At 48.6% G+C, this 27305-nt stretch overlaps 1 protein-coding gene across 3 annotated transcripts in view; it reads left to right on the top strand.

Annotated features, from left to right (window-relative positions):
- Window positions 1-1463: 1463 nt before the first annotated feature.
- The window catches only part of MIDEAS (mitotic deacetylase associated SANT domain protein), a 68025-nt gene continuing 42183 nt past the window's right edge, over window positions 1464-27305 (top strand). The window contains exons 1-3 of one of the 3 annotated variants that reach the window (XM_057543053.1): window positions 1464-2084; window positions 24906-25020; window positions 25570-25611. The gene's annotated coding sequence lies outside the window, so the exon portion shown is untranslated. The remainder of the gene's footprint in view (window positions 2085-24905; window positions 25021-25569; window positions 25612-27305) is intronic. The other 2 variants (XM_057543052.1, XM_057543050.1) reach the window with 2 other exon arrangements.

Genomic DNA, 27305 nt, shown 5'->3' with positions numbered 1-27305 from the left:
GACTTCTGCCATATGCTATTTGTTAGAATTGAGTCAATTAGTCCAGCCCACACTCAAGAAGAGGCAATTATATAGGGCATGAATACCAGGAGGAAGGGGATCACTATTAGCTGGGGGCTGTCTTCAAGTGTGCCTACCACAGGTTCTACACTTTGTGGAACTCCAGCAAATGCCACCCTACACAGAGAAAAAGCAATGTGTGTCTGTGCATACATAAATATCAGGCCTTCAAACATTTACATCGTCTGCTAATTATTCCTGGGCATGCAGAAATACTGAATATTCATGAAATTGTGACTGAGAATTCAGAATCACAATTGTGAACAAAGAAATATTCTGCTCTTGTCCTAGCAAATATGGAGTATCAGATGATTGTTTTTAGAAGCATATTCTCTCTACTCCTCTTGATTATGGCATTGCTTGCCTTAAGCGGAATGCATTAAGGAATTACTTCTATCTATTTCAAAATTGAAATGGACAATCCCTCCACCACCAGCCCACAATGTGTGAGGTCATAAAAACTTCAGAGAATTATAATTATTGAGAGTATAATAATGCACTTATTTCTCAAAACAATGTTATTTTTCTTACATGATACATTTTGTATTTATAATGTGCCATTAATAATGTCTCAGTAGAAATCATAATTGTGCATAAAGGGCTGCAATGTGGGGGATTTCATGTTGCTAGGAGAGCTTCTATCTTCATACTCCTGGGGAAGTCTGCGTTTGTGGCTTCCCATTAGGTATTAACACAGACCTGGGGATCATTTCTCAGATGTTACTTTCTATCAATTTTACATCCACCTTTCTGGACAAAGCCTTCACTCAACTCTGTGGTTTCCTGTGCTTTAGTAAAAAGATGAAGCATTAGAACGGGAGATTCTGTGATCTGGCCAATGTGCTTGTAGAAGCAGTATTTGGGGAAAAAGGGAAAATTGTTGAACCCTAACTGATGCTTTTGAACCACCTTTGAAAAGGCCCCTGTTTTCACAAGCTACAATGAAGCTAACGTTTCTGTTACGAAAGCCCTCCACTGCAGTTTCAAATGTCTGCTTTTTTTTTTTTTTTTTCCTCAACCACAGCAAAGGCTAACCCGTTTTCTTTCCAGCTTTACCGGATCAGGAATTCTTCCCGAAAGACTGCTGTTTAACTACTTTGTTGCTATTTATCAGAAACCAAAAAGATGGCTTTTTGTTTTTGTAGTTTTGAATACGGTGAGCAAATTTATTTCGGGCAACGATAAATTTCAGAATTACTACTGCCTGAAGCTCCTTTTGTCAGGACTCCACCCTACCCTCCAAGTCACTTTTGGTCCGTGACGAAATACGGAATGCATCAGGCCCCAAAGAGACCTGTGAGTTGCCTGTAAAGGAGGAGGTGGAAATCGCGGGGGAGGATTAGAACAGAAACTATTTTTCAGCCCCAACTTGGGCGCTGAAATAGCCCCCTGAAGTCATAAACGCTGAACGTCCTGTGCCCTTATAATCAGTGGAAATGACGAAGGACAAGTGTGCAGATCTTTTGAGGGAATGTGGGAAGAGGAGACCCGCGTTTTAAGGCCCTGCTTAGGCATTATTTGGTGGGAAAAAAACCAAAAACAAAGCAAAAACAAACACAGAGCACTGTGCTTTCCAACAGGACCTTCTAGCTGCAACACCAAACTGAAAAACTTTCTCCTTCCCCATCCTTTGTTTTTCCCGGAACCCCAGCTCTGGGTCCCTGAACCCCAACACCATCTTCCAGATCCAGCCTGAGAGCAGCCTCGACCGCACTTCTTCGGCGCGGAAACCACCCTGCTGGAGCGAGCCTCCCCCAGAGGGCTGCAGGCTCGGCGGACTGCAGCCCGCTTTCCCCCGCAGCCGAGGGCGCGCAGAGCCGGGGGCGCGGGCGGCTGCAGGGCCCGGCGCGCCACCGCGCGAGCTGCTGGGTCACGGCCCGGGCCGCGCCACCCGCTCAGCGAGGAAGTGACGACTGCGCCGTCCCGAGAGCAACAAAGTTTGAGTCTGCGGGCCGTGCTCGCCTGCGCCCCGCGCTCGCCTGCGCCCCGCGCCCCTCCGAGCGGCCCCGGGATCCAGCGCGCAGGTGAGCCGCGGAGCTCGGCTGCCCCTCCGCAGCCGGGGCGCCGACGCGGTGCCCGGAAACGTTCGGGGCAGGGGCTTGGCCGCGCGGGCGGGGATGTGGCGGGACGGGTAGGGCCGGCTGCGCTGGGCTTGCGTGCGGGGGGCGCTGCAGGGAGGGAGCTCGGCGGCCGGGATCCGGGCCCTGGGCTGCGCCCCTGTAGTCGCCGGTTTGCCGCGGGACTTAAACCAGCCAGGGCTGCAGCCGGGCCGCTCCGGGCGCCGTTGGCTAGCGGAGGGGTGCAGGGAAGGGGCTTCCCGTGTCCTGCGTCCGAGGCTAGTCCTCCGCTCGGCGCGCCCCATCGCGACAGGCTGGGCGCAGCGGTCCCCCAGTTCCCACCCGGTGCTTCCCAAGGAAGCGTGCTCTTCCTCTTCGTAGCCCTCGCTGAGGTCGCAGGAAGGAAGTTAAAGGAACTTTCCCCCCATTTTTCTTAGCTTGGCCGACAATGACGAAGAGCAGAGCAACTCGGAAGTTTGGGAAAACAACCCTACGTATTTCCAAAATGCAAAACCAGAATTGCCCCTAAGCGCCCTTTGAACAAATCCCTCTGACTCCCCCACCCTTTCTCCTCCCACACCACGTCCCGAGCCTGACAGTAATCACTAAGGCCTAACACTTTGCAATTTAGCCATAAAAGCTGTCAGCGCACCCACCTACATATGTGAGTGTTTTCTATATAAAACTCCAAAACCCGCTTCCAGTGGACTCTTTGAGGCATCTCGCTCTTCTCTGTTTTCGAAAACTGCTAGGGCTGCAGGAATGTGCTTGGGAACTTTGATGGTGGTTCCCGCCGCCCTCGGTAGCCTCGTGGAAAAGGCTTTTTTTTTTTTTTTTTTTAAGAACAGCTGAGAAGTTTATGACATCCCTGAAAAGTAACTTGGGACTGGCGGGCCGGGCGGGTGGCGCTCTAGCTCCCTGGCTTGGAGTCTTCAACTGTAGCAGCAGCGGCGGTGGCGGCAGGGACGCGTTGGTGTGTGCAGGAATGTACGTCCGTGCCGTGGAGACTCCTTTGACATGGGATGTCTAGAAGTTGAATGGTGCAGTTCCTAGCAGCAGCTTCCTGGCGGCCTGTAATTACAGCGTGATTGCACAGTCAGGCATTGTTGGCGTGGATGTTTATACACAGGCTATTGTGCAAGACCTCGGGGCAGAGAACAAAATGCAGATTTGCATTGCAGATGCCCAGAACAGATCTGGGTCTGAGCTGCAGTCACCAAGTTCTTTTTGGTCTTTCACCTTAGCTAGGTGATTTATTTCCTCGTTTCTCCCTAAAACTCGGACAGTTTGCCAAACACCAGAGAAGTGAAGTGGACCCGGGAGGGCAGGATCCTTTCACTTCCACCTCAGGCAGCCTGAAAACTATCCCAGGAACTGTACCCTTATTTGTGCCTGTAGAAAATGTGGGATGATGTCAGCAGGAAAAGGAGATGGGAGATGGCTATCAACATCCCTAAACGGGAAAGCAGTTTGAATTAGCAAAATTGCATGGCAACTGGATTGGGGCCTGGTTGCAAAGAGGACACGTCAGACGTGTGACTGTGCTGGTGAGCTAGACTTTGAGCCTTGAAGTGTCAGCTGCAGAAACTTAGTAGGTGGGTCCTAATTCCTTCTTTGTGTTCTGGGCAAAGGGAAGGGTGCTGGGGCTTTAGGCTGTGTGTCTGTGCCAGTGTCGGGGCGAGGGTCTGACGGGGCCGGTGGCGGGGGGGGGGTGGCGGAGGCAGAGGAGTGACTCATGTTCATTTTCTCCAGAGGAACTCCCCCACCCCCTTCCTGAGCAAGGCCTGCTGCACAGACCAGGGTGGGTGTCCTCACACCTCCTGAACTGCTGTGCTGCAGGAAGGGAGCGAGAGGTGGCTAACTGTTGTAGAGGGATTTAAAACACAGTCAAAAACATGTACAGGATGCATGCTGGGTCCTTCTTCTCACATGCCAAATCTCAGCCCCCTCTCTCCCTGCCCTAGGTCGAGACTCTGCCAGGGTAGCACTCAGCCCTGCTAAGGGGACTGTGTGACTCGGCAGCAGGTACTGATAGCCTGGCACACCAGACCTTCCCCATGCCTGGCCTTCTCCCCAGCCTAGTAACTGAGTTTCACCTGGTGGGAAAATGCTGTTTTGCAACCTCATGCCAGCTGCGTGTCACGGGCACAGTGACCATTTGTCAAACCAGAACATTAGGACATAATCCCTGGCAGACACCTATGCGCTTCCAGAGACTCAAGGAAAAGCATGTGAAATCAGGACGTTTCTGGAAAGTCTGGGACTTCAGACACAGTTGCCACAGGGGAATGAGGGTTAGAGCAAAAACACCACAGAAGTAGGAGTTCCCATGAGTTGCACAACCCCTTGTTTTGGGTACATTTGGGTTTTCACTGAACTTGACAGTCAAGGTCCTGGTCAGCTGTATCACCTGACCATGGTTGCTTTAGTAAGAGCCTGCTGGTACCCAGAACTAGTCTGGAGGGGCGGGGAGGGGAGCATTCCCTTCTGACTCCAGCAGAAAGACAGCTTTGAGTTTGCAATCCTTTGTGTTCATGTAGACCGTGCAGAGACTAAAAGTGCCCAAAGGCCCCAGGGAGTGTGGGCAGGAGAGCAGGGGAGAGGGACCCCTAGCAAAGGCCAAGGAAGGAAGGACTCAGACCCCTCCCCCCGCCCCCCAGAATTGTGGAGCCACCTGGAGCAGTTTCCTGTCCATGTCATCAGTTCAGCCTGGCTGATTCTTGTGCATAACTCATGCATGCCCTTCCCCTGGCTTGCTCAGCTTTGCCTCTGTATTCACAGAACTTGCCCTGCAGTTGTACCCAGCCCAGTTTAAGACCGGAAATTTAATCCTGACTTCCTCTTCCACCTTACATAAATGCTGATTTGTGGCCTAAAGTTACTGCCCAGTTCATGGCCCCAGAGCAGCCCTGCCTACTGCCTCACTATGCACAAGTAGGAACAATATTGAAAAAGCTCTGAATCAAAACGTGACAGATTATAAAAAATCATTTTATTGTTTTAAGAGGAAAAACTATTTGGGTAGTTAGGAAGCTTCCAGCAACTTTGACAAAAACTCCGAGGCTCCACTGAGAGAGGCAGATGGCAAAGTCCTCTGCAAGAGGATGGTCTTAGTATGGAGGCCTTTTATGCTCTCCGGGCCCAGTATTTATATTTCTGTTCATCTGCCTCCTCCCAGCTGCCTCCCTACACTGCAATTCCATGTTTTGACATCACAACTAACCTCCAAAAAAGGAGGCAGAATACCTCCAGCCAAAAGAGGGCATTCCAGACTCTGAAGAAAGTGCTGCAGTTTTCCAGATGCCCGGCAGTTCTGTCCTGCAAATTTGTTTCCTTCTTTAAAATGAGCCCCCCTTCATTTCTCATTCTCACTGAAGCATCTCTTTGTGAGACCCTTAAACCTTTTTTTTCTTTGTCTACATGACACAGGGCAATGCTTTACGACTTTCTCTCTCAAGTGCCACTTGAAATACACACAGGTTCTTTGAAAAAGCCTGGGATAAAGGGCTCCTCTGTAATCTCACTTAAAACGCCTGTTTGCAAGGGTCAGCCTCCTGCTCAGCAACCTTCAGTGGCTCCCCATTGTCTGCACAGTAAGGATCGAACTTCTAGGATGGCAGTCAGGGCCTCCCACGCAGGGGTCTGGCCTCCACTGCTCTCCTGCCCTAGCCCTTTGCTCTGACCTGGTGACCCACTCTGTGTGTTTGTCCAAACTGCTTGTGGCAAGCATTCCTACCTTTCATGGTTCCCCGGAAGTCTGGAATGCCTCCTCTTTCCTCTCTCCCACTTGGCTCAGTCTTGCTCTCCTTTTTAGCCCTATTCATGTTCCCCTCCTTAAGAATGTCCCCTGTTCCACCCTGTGGGCCTCTCCCTGGAACTCCAGTAACATCCACTGGGGGCCTCTGATGAAGAAACGTTGAAACTTGGTCTAAAGGATTTTCAACTTCTCCTTTGGACCATAGCTCCGATCATACCCTTCACTTAGCTTCTTAAATGTGCTTTTGGGTGGATCAGTGTTATCACTTTTCAACTAAACTGGAAGTCCTTGTTTTATATATCTTTGTATTCCCAGCCCTGGGGTTCCTGGTGAATATTGGATGATGAGGGTGACGGTGATGATGATGAGGATGCAGCAGATGCAGTGGCTTTCAGATATTGTTGGCTGTGCATAGGCACATACCCAAGCCAAGCACCAAGGACCATGGTTCCCAGTCTTTTTTTTTGGCGGGGGCGGGGGGGTTATTTATTTATTTATTTATTAACATCTTTATTGGAGTATAGTTGCTTTACAATGGTGTGTCAGTTTCTGCTGTCTCACAAAGTGAGTCAGCTATACGTATACGTATATCCCAGTTGGTTCCCAGTCTTTATTCTGAACACTTACCCAGCCCTGCCTCCTTCTGTCTGTTGGCCTCTCTCTGGTGCCTCCTAGCTTTGTACCTCTTGTTCAGCTTCTTTTCCAGCACCTCTTCCCCCTGGTTGCTAGACAGTGTCTGCCCAGCTTCAGCACTGGCTCCTCCTTGTCTTGATTTGGGCCTAGCTGATCTGCCCCAGGGTGTCCTAAGCCTGAGCACTGGCTCTGTGGGGAGAACATCCATTATCTGGGTTGGCCTGGTCCTCCAAGGGAACCAGACTGATAGAAGGAGGTAGGGCCAACTCTCAGACACACTTGTGAGGAAGGCAAAGAGATGCTTCCTGGTTGACCATAGCTTTGATTTGCCCAAATAGGTACTGACTTATAAAACTAGGCTAAACTATAAAACTGAGTCTTGGGGAGATCCTTGCTAAACCCTAACATCAGGTTTAACTAGGAGGATTCTGTTGTCTCCACCCAGTTCTTATGCTATTAATCTCAACCTTGCCATATAAGCTAGGTTCTTTCTTTTTTAATTGAGATATAATTCACATGCTGTAAAATGCACCCTATACACTAGATTCCTTAAAAAAGTTATTTTAAAATAAAATCTGGTAGATTCTTTTTTCCCCAGTTTTCTTCTCAAAAAGGTAATATACAACCCAAAGGCCCATCAACAAATGAATGGATAAAGATGTAGTATATACATACAGTGGAATATTACTCAGCCATAAAAAAGAATGAAATTCTGCCATTTGCAGCAACATGGATGGACCTAGAGAATATTATGCTCAGTGAAATAACTCTGGCAGAGAAAAACAAATACTGTATGATACCACTTATATATGGAATATGAAAAATAATATAAATGAAGGTATATGCAAAACAAAAACAGACTCACAGATATAGAAAACAAACTAGTGGTTACCAAAGGGGAGAGGAAAGTGAGGGGGACAAGTTAGGGGTATGGGATTAACAGATACAAACCACTATGTATAAAATAGATAAGCAACAGGGATATATTATATAGCACAGGGAACTATAGCTGTTATCTTGTAATAACTTAATGGAGTATAATCTGTAAAAATACTGAATCAGTATGCTATACACCTGAAATTAATATAATACTGTAAATCAACTATACTTCAATTTTTTAAAAAACAGGTAATACATACCTGTAGTTCAAAATTCAAAAGAGGTAAGTTATACAGTGTAAAGTAAGTCTCAAAAATAATTTCAATATAGACAATAGATTACTATACAGATAAATACATACGTATAAAAATGCAATGGAATTAGAAAAATAAATGTGTATTTTAACCTTGAGGGAAGGAAGACCTTCTTAAGAAAGAGACAAAACAGAACTCATAAGAAAATACTGATAAATTTGATAACATAATCCGTTGAAAAAATAAATTTTCCATCCTCTATTGTTCCCCATTTCTTCATTCTGTCAGTGTCCCTGTCTTAGGCAACTACAATTTGTCATTTTTCAGCTATGCTTCCAGATGTAGCTTTTGCACATAGAAGAAAGTATGAATCTATAAACAAATGCTGGCATACTCTACACAGCATTCTGCCTTTTGTGTTTTTCATTTTTAATGTGTCTTGGAAGTTATTCTGTATCAGTGCTCATAGAGCCACCTCATTTTTTCCATTGGCTAAATTGTATTCCACTGTATGAAAATGCCATCATTTATTTAACTAGTCTACTACTGAAGAACGTTTGGGTTGTTCCCAGGCTTTTGCTGTTACATACAATGTTGCAGTCAATATGTTGAATTCACTTTTAATTGAAAATTCTTGATGAACATAAAAGGGGTGAAACTGGAATTTACCTAGAAAACTATTTCTGAAAAATTATGCATAAACTGCACTTAATAAACCAATATTGTCTAGAATCTGCTGTTTCACAAAATAATCAATTTTTAGAACTGTAGAACATTCTATAACTTTTAGGACCTTAGGGACTGCTATCATCCCGCCTCTCTTTTTGTTTTTTGTTGGATTTTTTTGGCTGCATTGGGTTTTTGTTGCTGCACGGGTTTTTTCTAGTTGCGGTGAGCGGGGGCTACTCTTCCTTGTGGTGCACGGGCTTCTCACTGCAGTGGCCTCTCTTGTTGAGGAGCACGGGCTCTCGGCACACGGGCTCAATAGTTGTGGTGCATGGCCTTAGTTGCTTCGTGGCATGTGGGATCTTCCTGGACTAGGGATCGAACTCGTGTCCCCTGCATTGGCAGGCGGATTCTTAACCACTGTGCCACCAGGGAAGTCCCCCGCCTCTGTTTTATAGTAACTGCAGTAACAGCATCTCAGAGAATTTAAATCTGGGAAGGGAACCTACAGTAACTCACTTTTAACTAAGTGTCAGAGACGATAATTGACTTCTCTAAGGTCGCACAGCTGCAGAATGGAAGAGTCAGGCACAAACCCCACATTCCATTTCTTTTCACCATCTTGCATTGATCATCTTAGTCATCATAATCATCAGTTCCAGCCTATTTGTGAACCAAGGATTTTGTTTACAATTCCATCTCTTTAGTTTCCTTAAGGCAGTACACAAAGATTTAAAAAGAAGAAACTTGACAAAAAACGAAACCAAAAACCAGGGTTGGAGTGAGGTCCTTAAAAAGAGGGATGCTAGAAGGCCCAGGAGCACAGACTCAGCACCCCTTGGGCAGCCGGTTAACGCAAGGCTGACTGTCCTCACTGGGCATTTACAGAACAGCTGCAGTGCTCTCAACACTGCATGTGGCACAACAAGGGGTGCAAAGCAGGGTCCCACTTGCCCCTTCTCTCCAGGAGGCTGACAGTCAGCTTCTGAGATAGGTTGTAGCCAGAGGGAAAAACAGACTCAGTGTGGATCGGTCACTTAAGAACGGAATTTGGTGGAGTTGCATTTTCTGGGGGTCAGGTTCTAAAGTCAGTGTGTAAAGTGAAAAATAAGAATATAATCAAGATTAACCTTGAAAATCCCTTAGGAGGGCACCAGGTAGGCGGCAGACATACTGGCTCTTGATACTTAAATTCATCATAGGCTGTTCCTCTAGTTCTGGAAGAAGTTGCAGTTTCCAAGGTCAAGCAGCAGATGAAGTGGCTTGAATCTGGGGGCTCTGTAGTATGAAATATGTGTGTGTTCAAATACTGCAGTCTCACTCAGCATGCCGAGATACTTATACTGTGATATCCCGCAGGCAGCAGGCAGCAGGCTCAGGGCTCTTAGCCCATGCTCACCCCTGAATAGACGGCAGGTTTATACGTTAGGAAATAACCATAGGAGGTTAAGCAAAAAAGGCTCTTAGAACAGGTGAGCAGGGTGTAAAGGAGAGATCCATGGAGTGGGTTTTAACTGCAGGATTGCAGAGGAAGGACTTATGCTTAGGGTGACCTGTCATTGCCGTGGGGCTGGGCAAGGGCAGTGCCATGTGGAACAGACACTTTTCTCTGCTCTAAGGCCCTAGCCCTCCACATCCGCTCTCCTCTCCCCTTCCCCTGCCTCCCTTCCCCAGCCTCCCTATTGCAGGCCATTGTAAGGGGCCTGCAAGGGATCTACCTCATGAGTCTGTGTCTACTTCCTCTGTGGCCTCCCAATAGCATGTGCTTTGGGACAACTTAGGAGCCAAATCCACTCCCCGATCCCCACTTCCACTTGCACTAGAGGTGGGGAAAGGCTCAGGATTTCCTCCAAGGAGGCTGTGCTGACCTACCCAGCTGGCATTTAGGATCTGAATTCCCAGTTATGGAGAAAAAGAAACCTGGCCACAGAAGTAGCAGTGGAACCCTGCCCATCCTTGTTTATAGAGTGCTTTCCCCCACATTCTTCCTTCTTTTACTCACTCATGCTGTATGCATTTATTGAGTCCCTACTGTGTGCTTAGCTCTGTGCTGGGTACTGGGGATGCCTCCCCCTTCAAGGTGTTCACGGTCTGTGAGGGAGACAGACACACACAAAAGCCAAGAGCCATTAATGCCACGGATGTCAATGTGAAACTATCCAGGGGTCTGCAGGGCTCAGAGGAGGGACAGGTCGCTTCTGCCAGGCCGGAGGAGAGAGGACCATTAGCAAAGGTCTAGGACGGCCCCAGTGCCTTGCATGGTCCCTGTGCTCAGGGAAGCCTGGGGAATTAATGAATAAGAGGCTTTCTGGAGAAGGTGGTGTTTGAGCCGAGTCCTGAGAAACGAGTAGGCGTCCACCAGGTGGCAAAGGGGGTCAGGGCATTCTAGGCACAGGGAGCAGCTCAGGCAGGGCCTGGAGTGGAGGCGTGACACGACAGGGTCTTCTCCGGCAACTGCAAGCAGCGGTTGTGATGGAGCACTTGTACGAGGGGGGTGCAGAAAGGGACAGGCAGGGGCCACGTCACGGGCCAGCCATTTGTGTCAGTGGAGAGATTTAGACCTTACTCTGAGGGCAGTGGGGAGCCACTGAGGACTGATTGTGTGTGTGTGTGTGTGTGTGTGTGTGTGTGTGTGTGTGTGTGTGTGAGGGAGAGAGAGGATCAGATTTTCTTTTTAAAAGGTCACGCACTGTGATGTGGAGGATTGACTGGAGCTGGGGGAAAATGGGCAGTAAAGAGACCAGTGAGGAGGTCATTGAGGGAGGTCACAGTGGTCCCTGCGGCGAGATGGAGGAGTCTGAGCCAGAGCAGTGGGGGAGGGAGAAGCTGGATTAGGAAGGTGTCGAGGGAGTTGGGTTGACAGGCCTTGAGGACCAACCAAATGAATAGAGCAAGGGAGAAGTTGAAGTGTTTCCTTAGGTTTCTGCTTGAAACAAAGAAGGAGGAGCAGCTTTTAGGGAAGAGACAATGAGTCTAATTCTGTACATGTTGAGTTGGAGGTGCCTCCGGGACATCCAAGAAAGCAGTTCTAGTGGGCAGTTGGACATATGGGTCTGGGGCAGGAGATTCCCCCAAGGGATGGCAATGGGCGGCATTGCCCCCTCCATGAACTCTAACCAAGCTACCTCAAATAAACAGCATTTAAGTAAAAATGATTACTTACTGTGCAGCTACAGCTTCAAGACAAGTTCCAGACAAACCCAATCACCTCCCAGTAGCCCCCTCTGTCTGTCAGACACTCTGGAACAGACACTTGGGAATCACTAGAACACAGAAGGTGGTTGGAGGTAGGGGAGCTGATGGCATCACCCATGGAGAGCAGGCAGTAGGAGGCAAGGGGGTCACCGTTTAAGGGGTACGGTATAAGGCAAGTCAGCAACGGAGACCAGGAAGGAACCAATGGTGAGGAAGGAAGAAAACCAGGAGAGCATGATGTCATAGATGTCAAAGGAGGAGGGAGCTTTGCATTTTATAACAGGGACCATGGTTTTGTGCACCTAGTACAGCACATGGCACATGGAAAGTTTTCCATAAGTCTTTATTAAACTGAGTTGAAATTGATCAACTGTTAATCACTGGGGACGTCAAGAAAGAGAGGACTGAAAAGAATGATTGACTTAGGAATTAGAAGGTTCCTGGGTCTTTGCTATGGGTGGGGACTTCTCATTTGATTTAATCTCCCTGAGAAATAGATGGTGCAGGTATCACCAGGTGCCCCAGGGTTGGAGTGACATGTGCAAGTTCTAGAACGCAGGTTTCTTGACTCCAAGTCCACCTTTCCCTGAACTGATGGGGAAATAGGGAAGAGTCCAAGGGAGTGATAATGCTTTTAACTTCTGATATTAATGCTCCAAATTGGGACATCTGGTTAGAACCAGGGGCAGGATGAATTGTTATATTCAGCATTTACGTCATTTGTTCATATTTGCGATTATTAGGTGGCTGTGATCCTCTCAGGTGTGTGAGTATTTAGATGAGACTCTTTTCCCGGAGGGAAAGATAGAAGCTTGAGCCTAGGTGTTGTCTTGGGGGGGTGGGGGGGGAGTGCAGAGGAGTCAGTGTAGAGGTAGAAGGACATGCTGGGGTAGTCTAGGTCTTTGGTCTGCAAACAGCAGAAGCTGGCTCTGGCTAAATTAATGAGAAAAGGAATGTACTGGAAGGATATCTGGTGACTCACTGAATGTCCTGGAAATCTGGAGACTGAGGCTCAGAAATCAATCAGGACCTGTGGGAAGTTGGGTAGCTGAAACCAAAGACAAGGTGATGATGCCACTGGCCTGGCATCACCGCTGCCTGCTAACCTGACTGCTGCCACCACCTCCAGTATGAATTTTGAACTCTCCCTGATTCTTTGTGTCACTCAATCCACAGGCAGAGCCCAGGCTGAGCATCTGGTTGGCCAGCTTAGGTCACATGCTCATGTTCTCACAGGTTCTGGAGGTTATAGCTTCCCCAGTTGCAGGTGGAACTCTCCCTCCCACAAGGACTCACAATGCCAGGTTCCTCAAACCTGCGGACAGGTATGCATGCCAGGTGGACAAGTGTCCACCATAGAAGCCAGAGCCCGTTCTAGCCCTCAGACTGGGATGACTGGGCAGTGCTGGACATGAGGTGGAGATGGGGCATCCCCCATAGGCCACTGAAAATATCCACGTTTTGATCTTAATCTTTTTGGACATCTTTCTGAATCCTTTAGCCTCCAGCTAAACTTTAGGATTCTTTTTTTTAAAATAAATTTATTTATTTATTTATGGCTGTGTTGGGTCTTTGCTGCTGCGCGTAGGCTTTCTCTCGCGGCGAGCAGGGGCTACTCTTCGTTGCGGTGCGCGGGCTTCTCATTGCAGTGGCTTCTCTCGTTGCGGAGCACGGGCTCTAGGCACGTGGGCTTCAGTAGTTGCAGCACATGGGCTCAGTAGTTGCAGCACGTGGGCTCAGTAGTTGTGGCCCGTGGGCTCTAGAGTGCAGGCTTAGTAGTTGTGGCACACGGGCTTAGTTGCTCCACGGCATTGGGATCTTCCCGGACCAGGGCTCGAACCCGTGTCCCTTGCATTGGCAGGCGGATTCTTAGCCACTGAGCCACCAGGGAAGTCCTAGGATTCTTATATGCTCTGGAGATCTGAGCATTTCATTAGCAGTTGGATTTTTCCTCTGGAATTTGAAGGATTCCAGTGGAAAAGAGAGCTCATCCCAGCATCTGGATCCTCCCTGCACATTTGATTCCACTTGGAAAACTTCAGCGCTGCCTTGTAAGGACAGAGGCCAGAGCTTGGCTCTCTCTGGCTAAAAGGCAGCTACAATGCAAATTCTGTTTCTCCTCTGGGGTTGGGCGAGACCCACAGGGCCGTGAGGTGTTTGGGAGGTGCTACCTTGCTTTTGACTGGGGTTTGGCTTCAGGCTTGCTGCCGAAGTTGTCCAAAGTGACAGGAGTAGGCTCTTCTCACCTTCCAAAGATGTCAACCTGGTGGAGATGTCCTATCCAATATCCTGCCTGAGAGAGAGCTAAAGGAGGTTGGGCTTCATCTGCCTGGGGCTGTCAGCATTGCCAGTCGCATCCCTGCCCAGTTTCCTCATCCAAACAAGAGGGTGTTTGTTCGGTGAGCACCAGCTCCCTTCTTGCCCTCAGATCCTCTGGTTATAGCTCTTTGACATCAGGGCACCCTGACTGAAATCTTGGCCGTTCAGTTCCAATAACCTTAGACGAAGGGATTAATTTGCTTTAAAGAGAAAAATGCAGTTTTGAACTTCTGGACTCATGGCTGTGGCGGCTACCAGCATTTCAAGGGTCTTTTCCACTGGTGCCTGTTAGTGGGTAGCTGCTGCCTTCACGAAGCTGGGTGTGTCAAGGGCTGGGTTCTTGCACCCCGGACTGGAGGTGATTCCTGAGGCTGAGGCCTGCTCACCAATGTGGGGTCAGGGTGACCCCCGGGAAGGACGGAGCAGGAGTGTTCCTAGCCAGTATTGGCTCTGGCACAGTTTGCACTGATTTGCCCATTTTTGTCCAGATGACACAGAATCGTGTTGAGAACAACACAGAAGCAGAAAAGAAGTCTTGGAAGGATCTGAGTTATTTTTACTAAAACACAGCTTTGATCACGTCACCCCTCTTAAAAACCTTTGAGGGCTGCCCAAGTCCTGCAGGAGGAACCTCACATTCTTCAGAAAGGCACCCAAGGCCCTGAGAGCCCCAGCCCACCTCTCCACCTCCTCTCCTGCCACTCCCCCTTCCCTAGCGCCACCCTCTATGTTCTCTCTGCTCCTCCGCACTCCTCCAGGCCTCTGTGCCTTGTGCATTGTTGTTCCCCCTGCCTGGAGCCGTCCTCCCTGCCCTTTTCCTGGCAGAAGCCCACAGAACCGGCCAGAAGTCACCTGCTTCCTTGCTGCCTTCCTGAGCTGCCAGCTTAGCGTTTCTGCAATCGAGCTTCCCCACAGGAGGACGCTGGCATCAGCTGCAGGTGTGCCTGGCTCCTCCCTGGCCTAGCACTGTGCCTGGCACGCAGTAGGTGTCCCGTGATGGGACCGGAAGGGCGGCCTGAGGGGATGTGAGGGCGTAGGGGCAGGCCCAGGACCTGGCCTCGGTCAGGGGGCACGTGTGGTTGGTGAGCTGACAGCCTCCCTTTGCACCTGCTGGTGGAGCTGCTGCCTTGGTGGCTTTGCTGTTTCTCTGAACCTGAGGGAGACCCTGGTGAGGGTGGGAAGGGGGTTTAGGGCCACAAAGCCCAGCACCTGGGTCCCCCGCACCCTGAGGATGACCCTGAGGAGGCATCTGTGGTGAGGAGCTGGTTTAAAGGCGGCAGAGACTTTCCACCCCATCAGCCCAACCCCTGAAGAAGGCTAAACACCAGCTGCCCTTGGAGGACCCCTTAGTGTCCATGCCTGGCACTGTCTGCTGGCTTTGCACGGAGAAGGAACTAGGGAGAACGAGTCAGCACACCATGAGAGGACGCACTGAGGCTCTAAAATGGAAAGCGCTGTTCAGCCGAGTGACTGTCAGGACAGGCTGTGGCTCTTTCTGTTGGAGGAAGAGGAGCACCCACCTGACAATGACTGCAGGATGCAGCAGGAGCCCCAGGGACTTGGGGTCTCAGTTTGTCTATACAATGAGACACTTACACCACATGTGGTTCTTTCCTGCTCAGAAATTCCCCAAGCCTGTGAACGGAGCCTGGCAGACGGTGTCTTTATGGTGCCTCACGGTGGGACCTGTGTTACCCCACAAGAGCCTTCCTGGTGTGGAATAGTTATCCGCGGTCTGCATGCCACCTAGAGAGAGCCGTGGAGGAGCATATTTCCCACCATACCTGATGAGGTGGACTTTCTTTCTTAAGAGATTTTCTTTCTCAAAGTTGAACCCGTACATGCATGGGCCTGCTTGACTGCTGGTGAGTGCATGGCCTCTGTTGTTTGCAAAATATGTTTCCATACCTGGAATCACATCGTATTTCTAAGATCTCTTTTAGGAACCCCTTGAAGTGTGTCTTTGTTCTTGGCCCTTGGAAGATCAACTCAGAGGAAACTTGAGTGGTGGGGTGGGTTTGATGTCCTAGGGAGGTGTTGGCCCATTTTGGGAGGGATCTGCCTTTGTTTCTGCCTCCAGGGGCCTGCTCCCTCCTCCTGTCCAACTCAGTCCTCCACCTTCCTACTCCCATCTCTGTCCTCCTTCCTCATCCCTCCCCAGCAAATCAATGGAGCTACCTCCGAGCCATCCTACCTTGCTTGGTAGGATTGGGAGGTGTCAGGAAAACTACTTTGGAAAAAGATAGTCCAGCTAACTCACATAGAACAATATATATATATATATTTTATAAATTTATTTATTTATTCATTTATTTAATTTTTGGCTGCATTGGGTCTTCGCTGCTGCACGCGGGCTTTCTCTAGTTGCAGTGAGCGGGGGCTACTCTTTGTAGCGGGGCGCAGGCTTCTCATTGTGGTGGCTTCTCTTGTTGCAGAGCACAGGCTCTAGGTGCACGGGCTTCAGTGGTTGTGGCACACGGGCTTCAGTAGTTGTGGCTCACGGGCTCTGGAGCACAGGCTCAGTAGTTGTGGCTCACGGGCCTAGTTGCTCCGCGGCATGTGGGGTCTTCCCGGACCAGGGCTCGAACCCATGTCCCCTGCATTGGCAGGCGGATTCTTAACCACTGCGCCACCAGGGAAGCCCCAATATATTTTTTTAAATGTAGAACTTGAAGCTATAAAAAATGTTAATTTCCTTTTACGTACTAGTATTACTCTTGGGAATTTATTCTAAGGAAATAATTCTAGAAAGGAAAAGAGCTATACGCACAAAGATATTTATAGCAACGTTGTTTAAAATAGCAAAAAACTGTAAACAGCCTGAGTGTTCCACATGGCTATATAATTGGTGATACCTAGACTCAGTGGAATATTGTGCCACTGTTAAATTAATATGAAGATGATATTAATTCATGCGAAAGTGCCGAAGAATTTTGGTGAAAAAGTGGCTTCTGTTTTAACAGGCAAATTGTACATACACTTGGTGAGTGCATACAAACTGATTACATTGGCTATGGTATAAATTGGCATAAGGTAAATACAAGATTTAGATGAAGTGGTTATGAGTGGAGTATTTGTGTGTTTGAAATTGCTTTATATATATACTTTTATATAATACTTTAATATATATTATATAATATATATTAATATACTTGAATATATTATACCTTTATAACATTTCTATTATATATTAGTATACTTTAATATATACTATACTTATATAATAAATACATGTATATACTTATATATTATATACTTTTTAAAAAAAAGGACCTTAACTTATCAACATCTTTGGATCTGGGTGGGAAGGAGGCCAGGGGGAGGAACTCCAAGCCTCCCATCTGTTACCACCTGAAAGAAGGAACTGCTGTGTCTTATCAGCCCCCTGCACTGCAGGGGCTGGAGAGTTCAGATTGGCTGAGCCTGACTTCATAGGCTGGCTAACTACATAACTTCAGGGCTCCCAGTGGACTCGGCCTGGTGCAGGCGACCTCCAAGTGGCCTCAGAGCCCCAGATGATTGTTTGCACCTGGGTTTCTAGGGAACCAGCCCAGTGAGTACATGTGGCCCTGAGGCTCTGGCTCTAAGCCGCCCACTCATCTCTAGGCTGCCCGGTCCTGCTGGCCCAGCCGCAGTGGGAGGCAGATTCTCTCTTCTGCAGTTCACACAGGCAGGGGAGAGGGTGTGCTTTGCAAAATGACCTCCTGCACAGTGTTGCACAGATTCATTATAGTATTGAAACTTAGAGTTGCCCTTTAGCCAGCCTCATGAAGCCCTCCACATTCATCCAGCCTACCTCTGGCTTGGCCTGCAGGGCCCTCTGACCCCTCCCATCTTGCCATGAGCTCTGCTGGGACTTGCAGCTGCAGGTGTGGCCTGTGGCTGAGCAGCTGACTGTCTTCTGACCGCCTTCTGACCACCTTGTATCTCTGGCATCTCAGAACCTTGGGACACCTAGTACACGGCCGTCTCACCCATCACTCCCCCTTTGGGTTGCCTCCCTGTGTGTAGCCTTTTCTTCTTAGTGGGGAACTTTCTTGTCACGTGGAGTGTCTGTTGGAGGGCCCATGATCATTCTTTCCCTGTGACTAGCACAGTCCAAGGCAGGAAATGGAGACTCCTTGTGTTGCTTGGCGTCCTGAAGTGGGTGGAGCTGGAGAGCCCTGGGCAGACCTCGAGCGGGCAGGTTGGAGCCTGCTAACACAGAAGCCACCGCAACAGAACGTGTGGGAAGATGGGTTATCGCAAGCACATATCCGCTAAAGCCAAATTCCAGAACTGTCAAAGATTTGGAGTTTGTTGTTCCACGATCAGACTGAAATAGGGCCTTGTGGCTGGCGGTTTGCCAGAGTCAGAGAGAAACTGGAGAGTGTGTTGGGCACAGGGCTTGCTTGGATACTCATGAAGGGTACTCAGGCCGGTTTCATGTCTTCCATGACACGCAGGCTTGTGCGTGGGTTTGGAGGCAGGGGTGGGGAATATCCATGTGCTTCCCTAGAATATCGTGTTCATTCCTAGATGCCGTGGTCCCATCCCCACCCTCTACAGTGACCGCCAGCCAGCTCCAACGGGATCATTGCTGGTGGTGTATTAACTGACACAGAGTCTAAGTAACATGCTGTCTTCCTGAGCCCAGGACCCAGCAATAACTGCTCGTCTCAGTTCCCTAATTTATAGACCACGTGCGTGCCCCAGGGTTGTCAGCAGCTCAGTTTCTTGAAACTTGAAACACATTTCCATAGAAACAATGCTATAAATGGTAGTTGGGTTCCTAGGCTAGCCCACAAAGAGCCCTAGTGTCACCTACGAAGTTGCTGAAATAAGGTATTAGTAAAATTGAGAGTGCAAATGCAGCAGTAAGAGTTAGCACCCAGGACTTTGGAGGTTAAATGGTGTGGGTTTATTTGTGTAATAAATACAAATGGTATTTGTATTTATTACAAATAAATAAATGGTGTGGGTTTATTTGTGTAACTTTGTTTCTTTTGGTGGAGGTGTCTTGCAGAGCCCTTCTGACAAGGGAAGCTCTGGGGCCCTCCCCCTACCTACAGTCATAACCCCTCCTCTCCCAGTTTACATTCCTTCTTCCTTCCTCATCAAGCCAGGGCCCTGGGCCTACCTGCGCTTGGGACCAGGGCTGGGGTGTTTTTATTATGAGGAAATCCTGTTCAAAGGCCTTTACATCGTCTGTATCATCATCATCATCATCATCATCATTATTTAAACCATCTTGATCAACTTAACATAATAAACATTACACCTTAGCAATTTGCATTGTTCAGAATTCTCTCCTGATTGCTGCTAATGTTCCTATGGAAGTTTTAACATAGTTGATAAGTCCACCTCTACTACTATTTTTTGTACCGATTTTGTCCTGTAACATGAGTTCATCAAATGGTTTCATCAGATTGTTTCCATGTGTCAGTCCTTTCCTATTTCATTCTGTTAACATACCATTCTGTAATCTGAATGGAGTTCCATTTGGGGGGGTGTCTATATATATAGGTGCTATGAGCATCTTTTATAAAAACTCCTTGGTGGTGCTATTTTAAGTTGTTTTCATGGGATCTGGTTCCCTGACCATAATTACCTGATCGAGTCTTAAACTCTTGCAACATAATGCAAATCACATTCTAGAAAGATTTGAGCAGTTTATGTATGTGCAGCTGTTTTCCTGATGACCCTGCCAACAGCTTTCTTGTTTAATTTCTTTACTTATTTTCATGTTGACTCTGGCCATAATGGGCCCTTAATGGTGTTCTAATCTGCATATCTTAAATTGCTGCTGAGACTGTACCTTTTTCCTCCTGATGATTTACTGCTTGTCCTTCCTTATGTGTCAAACGGTGCTCATCTTCTGTGACTGCGGAGCCTCCCCACGTACATGTATCTCCTTGAACCACTTTCCTGTTGGGAAGTACAAAGTCCTGCCTTCCTCCCACCCTCCCTGGGTGGGGCCCCACCCCTTGACCTGGGCTAGCGCTTCCCCACACCGGCCTGGTTCACCACCTCAGCCATTCCCTCCACCGCCTGCAGCCCTGGGAACTGGCTGGGACTGATGCTCTGGGTGGGGCCGGCTGGGGCTGGGAGGGACCAACAGTGGGGGCCCTGTGATGGAGGCAAAGGTGCCAGGCAGGGGCTTGCCTGAGTGGTTCTGAAATAGGTTCATGAAGTGACCTCCTTGGAGGGAGGCCGCGCTGGGAGATTCTGGGAGGAGCCACAGGCTGTGAGGGCTGGAGAGGGCACAGGAGTTCATCTGGTCTAAGGGTCACCCACTCAAAGGCCTGTAGGGAACAGGGGGGATCTCAATAACAGAGGCTGGCTGGGTGCAAGAAAACAGCACAAATGAGATGATAAACAATAGTGACCCGTGGCCTAGGAAGGGGTGGAATCTGTGGAACGTTGGAATGTGTGCGTCCCATCACAGTGCCATTCCCCCCTGACGCCACTCCCCTTGTGCTGCTACTTAGCTCCACCTGCGAGAAGGAGGGCCCAATGTGGCCAGTGTTCCAATTTTTTTCATGACAAACCAGAAATCCCGATTTTTAGCTTAAACCTCCTGATTTAAATAAATGTTGAAAATCAATTTAATTCAATTAAAATAAAATACATGAGATGGGTCAGATACAGTGTATCTGGGAATGAGAATGGCTTGTGAGCCTCCAATCTGTGACGCCTCATTATTTGACGTTATTTCTGGGAAAATACAGGCCCAGGGAGGTATCCTCATATAGCCGAGAGAAGGACTCAGAGAGCCCAGCGGTCAAATACCATCTGTCTGACCTTGGAAGAGCTGTTTAACCTTTCTGAACCTCAGCTTCCTTATCTATAAAATGAGGATAATGGCTTCCTCTCAGGGCTCTGGGTGGACCCACTGGGCTTGCATCATGTCAAGCATTTAGTAGGTGCTCAGTAAATGTGTTGATAGGTCCCACGTGGGGTCATCCAGAAAATTAGAGGAAGAACTAGGCTTAGAACGTTGCTTTCCTGACTCCCAGTCCAGAGCTTGTTCCACATCACATTGGCCTGCTTTCATGGGAATTTCCAGAGGTGTTTGGACACAGGGGTCCTTCTGGTCCCTGGGCAAATGCAGGTCACTTTATGAGAGCTTGCCTGACAGCTACTGAGCTCAGGTAATGGGGACTTAGCTCTGTGGACTTTGCCTTGCAGTCCGCAGAATCCAGGAGATCCAGTCTCAGTAGTAGTAGTAGTAGTAGTAGTAGTAGTAGTAGTAGTAGTAGTAGTAGTAGTAGTAGTAGTAGTAGTAGTAGTAGTAGTACCATACAGGGAATTCCCTGGCGGTCCAGTGGTTAGGACCCAGTGCTTTCACTGCCGGGGCCTTGGTTCGGTCCCTGGTCGGGGAACTAAGATCCCACAAGCTGTGTGGCATGGCCAAAAATAATAATAATACCATACACCACTGAACCTAAGAAGCCAGTGATTATAAAAGACCATTATTTTATTTACAACTATGAAAAAGAAAATGCTGCTAATTAAACCTTGATGTGCTATCAATTGTAAGATGCATCCTTTAATGTTCAGAGATATTAAAATGGGGGGAAATGTGCATCTTAGAATGGAAGAAACAGAATAGTAATAAAAGTAGTGATAATAATACTTACATTTTATTGCCTACCTCAGAATTCCACAAATGTTATTTGTGCATTTATCAACAAGCACTTACTAAGCACCCAGCATGTGCAGGCACTGCATAGGCACCAGGGATACAAGGTGACTAAGATCTAGCCTGTGCCCCTCAGAAGCTCTGAACCTAGTAGGGAAATGGTGCAGGAAGCAGCTGTAGAGCAAGGTGTAGGGGATGGAGTCAAGATAAACAGACCGTGCCATGGGAGTTAGGAGAGAGAGTGGCTGGTCTGATCCTTAGGGACAGAGACCAAGACAGTTCAGGGTGCCTGGGATTGATTTAAGTTCTCCCAGGAGGCAGGAAGTGAGGGAAGCAGATTTGGGCTGGGGAAGAAGCTAAGCAAGGAGGGACGTGTTGCAGCTGGAGCTAGCTTCAGCCAGATACCACAGGGAGCCCTGCAATAGGAACTGCATCACCACAGATTTTTTTTTTTTTTTTTTCATTTGTGTATTTATTTATTATTTTAAAGGAGACTTTACATTTTAGGCTGGCTTTCGATTTACAGAAAAGTTGGAAAGATAATACAGAGAGTTCCTGCGCAGCCCACACCCAGTTTCCCCTAATCCTGATACGTGTCTGTGAAACCCTTTTTTCACTCCTGACTTGCCCCCTTGTTTGAAATAGCAGTCCCAGCTGACAAGGGCGGCTCCTTCCAGCAAAATGCTAGCTGTCTATTCCAAGTCAGATAAGAGTTAGATGAAAGGACCAGGTAGATGCAGGGCAGGCAAATGCCCAGGCCCACACCTCAGCCTGCGGGCAGCCCCTTCTCACCTCGCTTCCTTTAGTTCTCCTACCCTCTTCCCAGCCCTGGCACTTCCCTGCCCTCAGCACCGGGTGGGGGGAAGGGGAGGAGGGGGGTGAAGGGAGGAGGCTGCAGCAATGAGTTGGTCTCCTCCCCTGTACCAGAGGGCTTTTTTTTTTTTTCTCAAGTGCTTTTTTTTTTTTTTTTTTTTTTCTTCTCCTGTTTTTATTTGCAAAATGTGTTTTACTCAGAGTTAGTCTGATTCTCAGAAGTATCAAAGTAAATTCTTTGGAGGTACAGACTACTTCTTAATTTAGTATGATCCTGTCTAGATATTTCTCTGGTATTAAAGACCTAGACCGCAATCAGTTTGCCAGTCATTACATTTGATTTCTCCTTCGGAAATTGTGCCTGAGACATGGATCTCAAAAGGTGGAACATTAATGGAGTCATACGCTTTAGGAATTTCTACAGCATCTACCATAATGCTTTCCTAGTACCATTAGGCGCTAGGCTTCTACAATACCCAGCAGTCATGGCTTGTGATTAATTACAGTGAAGTATAAATAATCTGAAATCTTAAAATTAATTTTTTGTTGCAAAAACAATAATGTAAACACAATCATTTCATTTAAAAAAAATCCATACAAAGCTAAAACCCTCACCACAGATTTGATCCCACCTTTCTTTTGGACCCACTCCTCTCCCCCCCTCCCCCCCTTGTCAATCATTGGCTGCAGTGCTCTCTCCTAGCAAAGGCTCCCTTTGAGAAGGGGGCAGCTGTGAGCCCTTAGCAGTCAACACTCACAGTAGCTGGGAGTCAATACTCGCAGTAGCTGCACTCACAGTGCACCAACCTGATTAAGGGGCTCTGGGAGGGCTCCAGCAGTGTACACTGCAGTGGCCGTGCTCTGCTTGGAGGAGTCAAGGAAGGCTTCCTGGAAGAGCTGCCATTAAGCTTAAGTCAGGACCAGGGTATGGCGGGTTTACCTATGGATGAAAGTGGGGGGAGGAGGAGCACGTGTGAGAAAGCAGGCATCTTGGGGAACTTCAGGTTGTTAGGCTATGTGGGCCTGGGGCTGGGAAGTAGGGCAGAGCCAGATCATTCCAGAACTGCAAGTGCCTAACAGTCTGGCTAACAGTCTCAACTTTTTGCAGTAGATGATGGGAGGTCTTGAAAAGGGATGTGATCACTCTGATGGCAGTGTGGGTGATAGGTGTGCAAGACTAGAAGATCAGTTAGGAGATGAGAAAAAATGGGAGTCAATACTTAGGAAGACTTAATGTACGCCAGGCACTGTTTTAAGCTCTTAATCATCCCCATCTTGCACATGAGAAAACCAGGTGGTTAAGAAACTTGCTCAAGGTCATCAAGCTAGTGTGAGCCAAGAACTGGACTCAGGTCTCAGCTTGTGCTCTTAACCTGGACATTCCCATGAATATGAATTTTGGCTTCTAGTCCAAGGCGCATCATTTGTATTTGTTTTCGTTTAAAAATAATGCCTTAAAGCATGCCCAGTGCACACCCTGGATCTCGGAGGGCCCGTTCCTCCTGGCCCACAGACACAAGGTAGGGAGCCTGGGCTCCAGAAATCAGATCGTGAAGGAGTCTGTTCTGGGGCTGGTTCTGCAGGGGACATGGGACGGTGCTGAAACGAGGCCTTTGGGAAGCTGGCAGCTCTGGTTCTGTGAAGAAAGGGTGTTTCTGTCCCCGTGGCCCTGCCGGCCCACCCTCCGTGGTAGCCACACCTGTTTTGTCCTTCTCCCTATCCCCAGCCAGACGTCTCTCCTAGAGTGACAGCAGCAACTGGGGACATCTGCAGAAGTTCCCTCTCAGGCTTGACAAAGGCACTCAGAACCTGGCCCAGGCCTGCGAGAGAGGGAGGTGGAGGCGGGGGTAGGAGGGCCACGGGATGAGGACAGCTGGAGGCTGCTGCGGCAGGCACGGCCCTGCCCCGGAACAGGTGAGGTAACCGTGAACTCAGGCGGAGGGCCCCCTGGGTTTTCACGGGTAAAAGAGAAGACAGTGCAGGGACTTCTCAGCACACGGTGGCTTAACTTCACAGCTGGGGTTTTGAGCTCCCTGCTCCCTCAGAAAGGACGTGGCAAAAAAGGGGTGAAGAGAAGGCACAGGCATCAAAGGAGCGTCCCTATTCGGGCTGGGTGGGCGCACAGTGGAAAAGCTTGGAGGGAAGGACACAAAGAGCAGGGACTGGGCAGAAGCCTTGGAGAGACACCTGGATGGGACATTGAGTCAGTGTTGGAAAGAGTCTCTCTGGGCAGAGCCCAGCATAGGGTCACCCTGAGGCTGATGGGGGTGGACCTGGGGTCATTTCAGAGGAAAAAGAATTTTGACTGGACTAGGTTTTTGAAAGGGAGAAGCTAGTTTTGGGAGAAGGGGATATAGGGTAAAACATTAAAAAAAAAAAATTGTAACCTCTTATAGGTACATAGCATGATAAAGCAGTTTTCTTGTCCTTGTGATTCTCCAAAGTCCCTAGAAAGCAGGCATTCTTTTATTGTTTGTGTAGCAAATACTTACAGTACATCTAGGGAGCCAAAATGCAAGACTTGGAGAAGGTAAGTGTCAACTTTCCTAAGATCACACAGTGGGTTGGCTTTAGTTAGGCAGGACCCAAACTCAGTCCTGGTTCCCTGTTCTTTCTACAACCTTGTCTTTCTTCTGTTTTAACTGTAGGTAATGAGGTCCTAGAAGTAGTACCTTTATTCTGAAAAGGGAAATGACAACAGGGACACAAGGAACATAAGGGACATAAGGAACCCAGCATTGTGGACTTGGGATTTCCTCAAAGGTATTTGTACCCCCTATTCCCCACATTCCTGTAAAGGTTGGTTATTCACTTAAACACACCATGTGTGCTGGCCTCGATGGAAAGTCCTGACAGAGAAAGGACAATGGAAAAAGGACAGGAAAGCAGGCATGGGGTTTGGGGTGAAGAAAACTCCTCTTTTAAATCGTGAATGATGGAAGCAGAAAGTTAGAGGCAGGTGGATGGGTGGTGAGAACCTGGCTTCCTTGGAAGCTTTGGGTTTTTTTCTCTTAAGAACAGCTTTATTGGGATATAATTCACATACCACAAAATTCACCCTTGGAAGCTTCTTAATGGTCTCAAGTTGTCCCAGAAGTGGATGCTGATGATGACCACTCAGGGCAGTGAGGGATCACTCTGAGCGGAGTCCAGAGAGCTGATGCCATTCTAGGAAGCGTCTCTAATGCCATATTCTACTGTCACTGGGACCCAGAGTTTGAAATCCTGTCTAGGATGCTTTGCTTCCTGGAGTGTTTCTCAGCAGATGCACTCCCTGGGAACTGGAGCTCTGTACCTCTCTCTTTTCTGCAGTTTGTAAAGAAGCTTGCTGGTGGAGAAAAGTCCGCTGTATGGGTAAGGTCCCTGGAACACCTTTATTTTTTTCTTACCCAAAGGGCACTCTTCTTAGCTGCCTCTGTAGGAAGGGCTGGAGCTTCTAAAACCAAAACTTTCACTTCACATGTCAGTGATTCTGCACTGTCATATCTGCAGCAAAACTGACCTCCAGGGCTTTCCTGGAAGAGCTGCAGCTTTCTTTATACATCCTCAGCTGCCTGCCTTTGGGAGGGAGACTTCTCCTGCCAGGCAGGGGCCATCTGGGACAGTCTTGGGCCCTCCTCCCCTACACACGCACATGCCGTTTCTCCTCCCTCTCTTCCTTTGTGAGCATGAGCTGCTCCAAGATGAGCAGGGCTGTTCCAGGTCACTGACTTCTGTTTCTCATGCATCCTGCCACCTACCTCTGCTCCCTGTGCTGCTTCCTGGGCCTGGCCCAGCATCCCGGCGTAGAACAGAGAGGAAGTCCTGGCGGGACAAGGCTGAGGAGTGCCCTTTGGAGCGGCTCCCACTTGTTCCCTGGAGGCTAGGCTCTGGCTTCATGGTGGCAGGCTCTTCTAGAAATGTGCTCCCCAGCCAGGGTTCTGCTTGGTGGGGAATATCCCTGGGCTTGTCTACACTGGCTATTGGGGGACTTGCTCTGGACTGGCTCGAGGCCAGCTCTGGGGGCCAGGCCCAAGGGGGAGGTCGGGATGGCTGCAGGTTTGCAGAGGAGTGAGCATTGCAGACCAGGCGGCTTTGCTTTTGCTTCCCTCACTTGGATGAGGTGTCAGTGGGGAGGAAAAAAATCAAATGGAAAAAACAAAAAGGTTTTACACAGAACCTCTGCCAGGAGTCCTGAGAGTCCAGCCTCTACTTGGGGGCCAGCATGCCTGAGCGTCCCAGTCCCCCAATTGCTCACTGCCTTCCTCTAGGGGAGATGGGAAGAGGAACAGAGAGATGACAGACTACTGGCTTGCTTTGTGATCTTGTGCAAGTCACTCAACCTTTCTGAACCTCAATGTTTGCATCCATAAAATGAGCGGGATGAAACTCTCTCACACACAGGGTTGTTCAGTAGGCTGTGTGTGGGGACATCCTTTGAGAATTGTCAGGAACAATACTGTCAGAGCAGACGCTAAATCCGAGAGCCTGGGCTTTTCTTTGTTGGAGGTTGTTTCCCTGGCTCCTCCATTCATTTTTTACAATCACAGAATCGTGGATTTTAAACTGGAAGGAATTTTAAAAGGTCATCCGGTCCAGTCCCCTGGCATAATTATCTTTATTTTGCAGATGAGACTAAGTTGTCATTACTGTGACATGTCTGTCATACCATGGTGCAGATAAGCCCTTTTCCTCCTGGGTAAGGTGTGAGCGCCAGATGCACACAGGTGCTCCCGCCAGTGAAGGGATGGACGAGGACAGGAAGGTCATGCCCCTTAGAAGCAAGTGTGGGGTTCTGAAGGTTTCTAGGCAGAAGGTACCAGTGTCATCTCTGTCATCCACTGGGGGCAGAGGGAGGGGCGTGGTGGGGAAGGTCCTTGCCCTGCAGGTTCAGAGTGACGTGAGAATCTGCTGCCCCTCCCCTTCCCCCTGAGAAAGCAAGGGATGCACCTGCTTCTCACGACTGGCCACAGGGGAAAAGCAGCTGCCAGGACACAGTGTATTCTTCAGTGGTTTTTCCTTCAAAGAAAAATCTCCTTCTGACCCATCTCCTTGGGGAAAAGAAAAAA

Source organism: Balaenoptera acutorostrata, chromosome 3 (genome assembly GCF_949987535.1).
Source record: "Balaenoptera acutorostrata chromosome 3, mBalAcu1.1, whole genome shotgun sequence".
Classification (NCBI taxonomy): domain Eukaryota; kingdom Metazoa; phylum Chordata; class Mammalia; order Artiodactyla; family Balaenopteridae; genus Balaenoptera; species Balaenoptera acutorostrata.
Note: the sequence above shows the minus strand (reverse complement) of the source record. Positions and strands in the feature narration are given on the sequence as shown.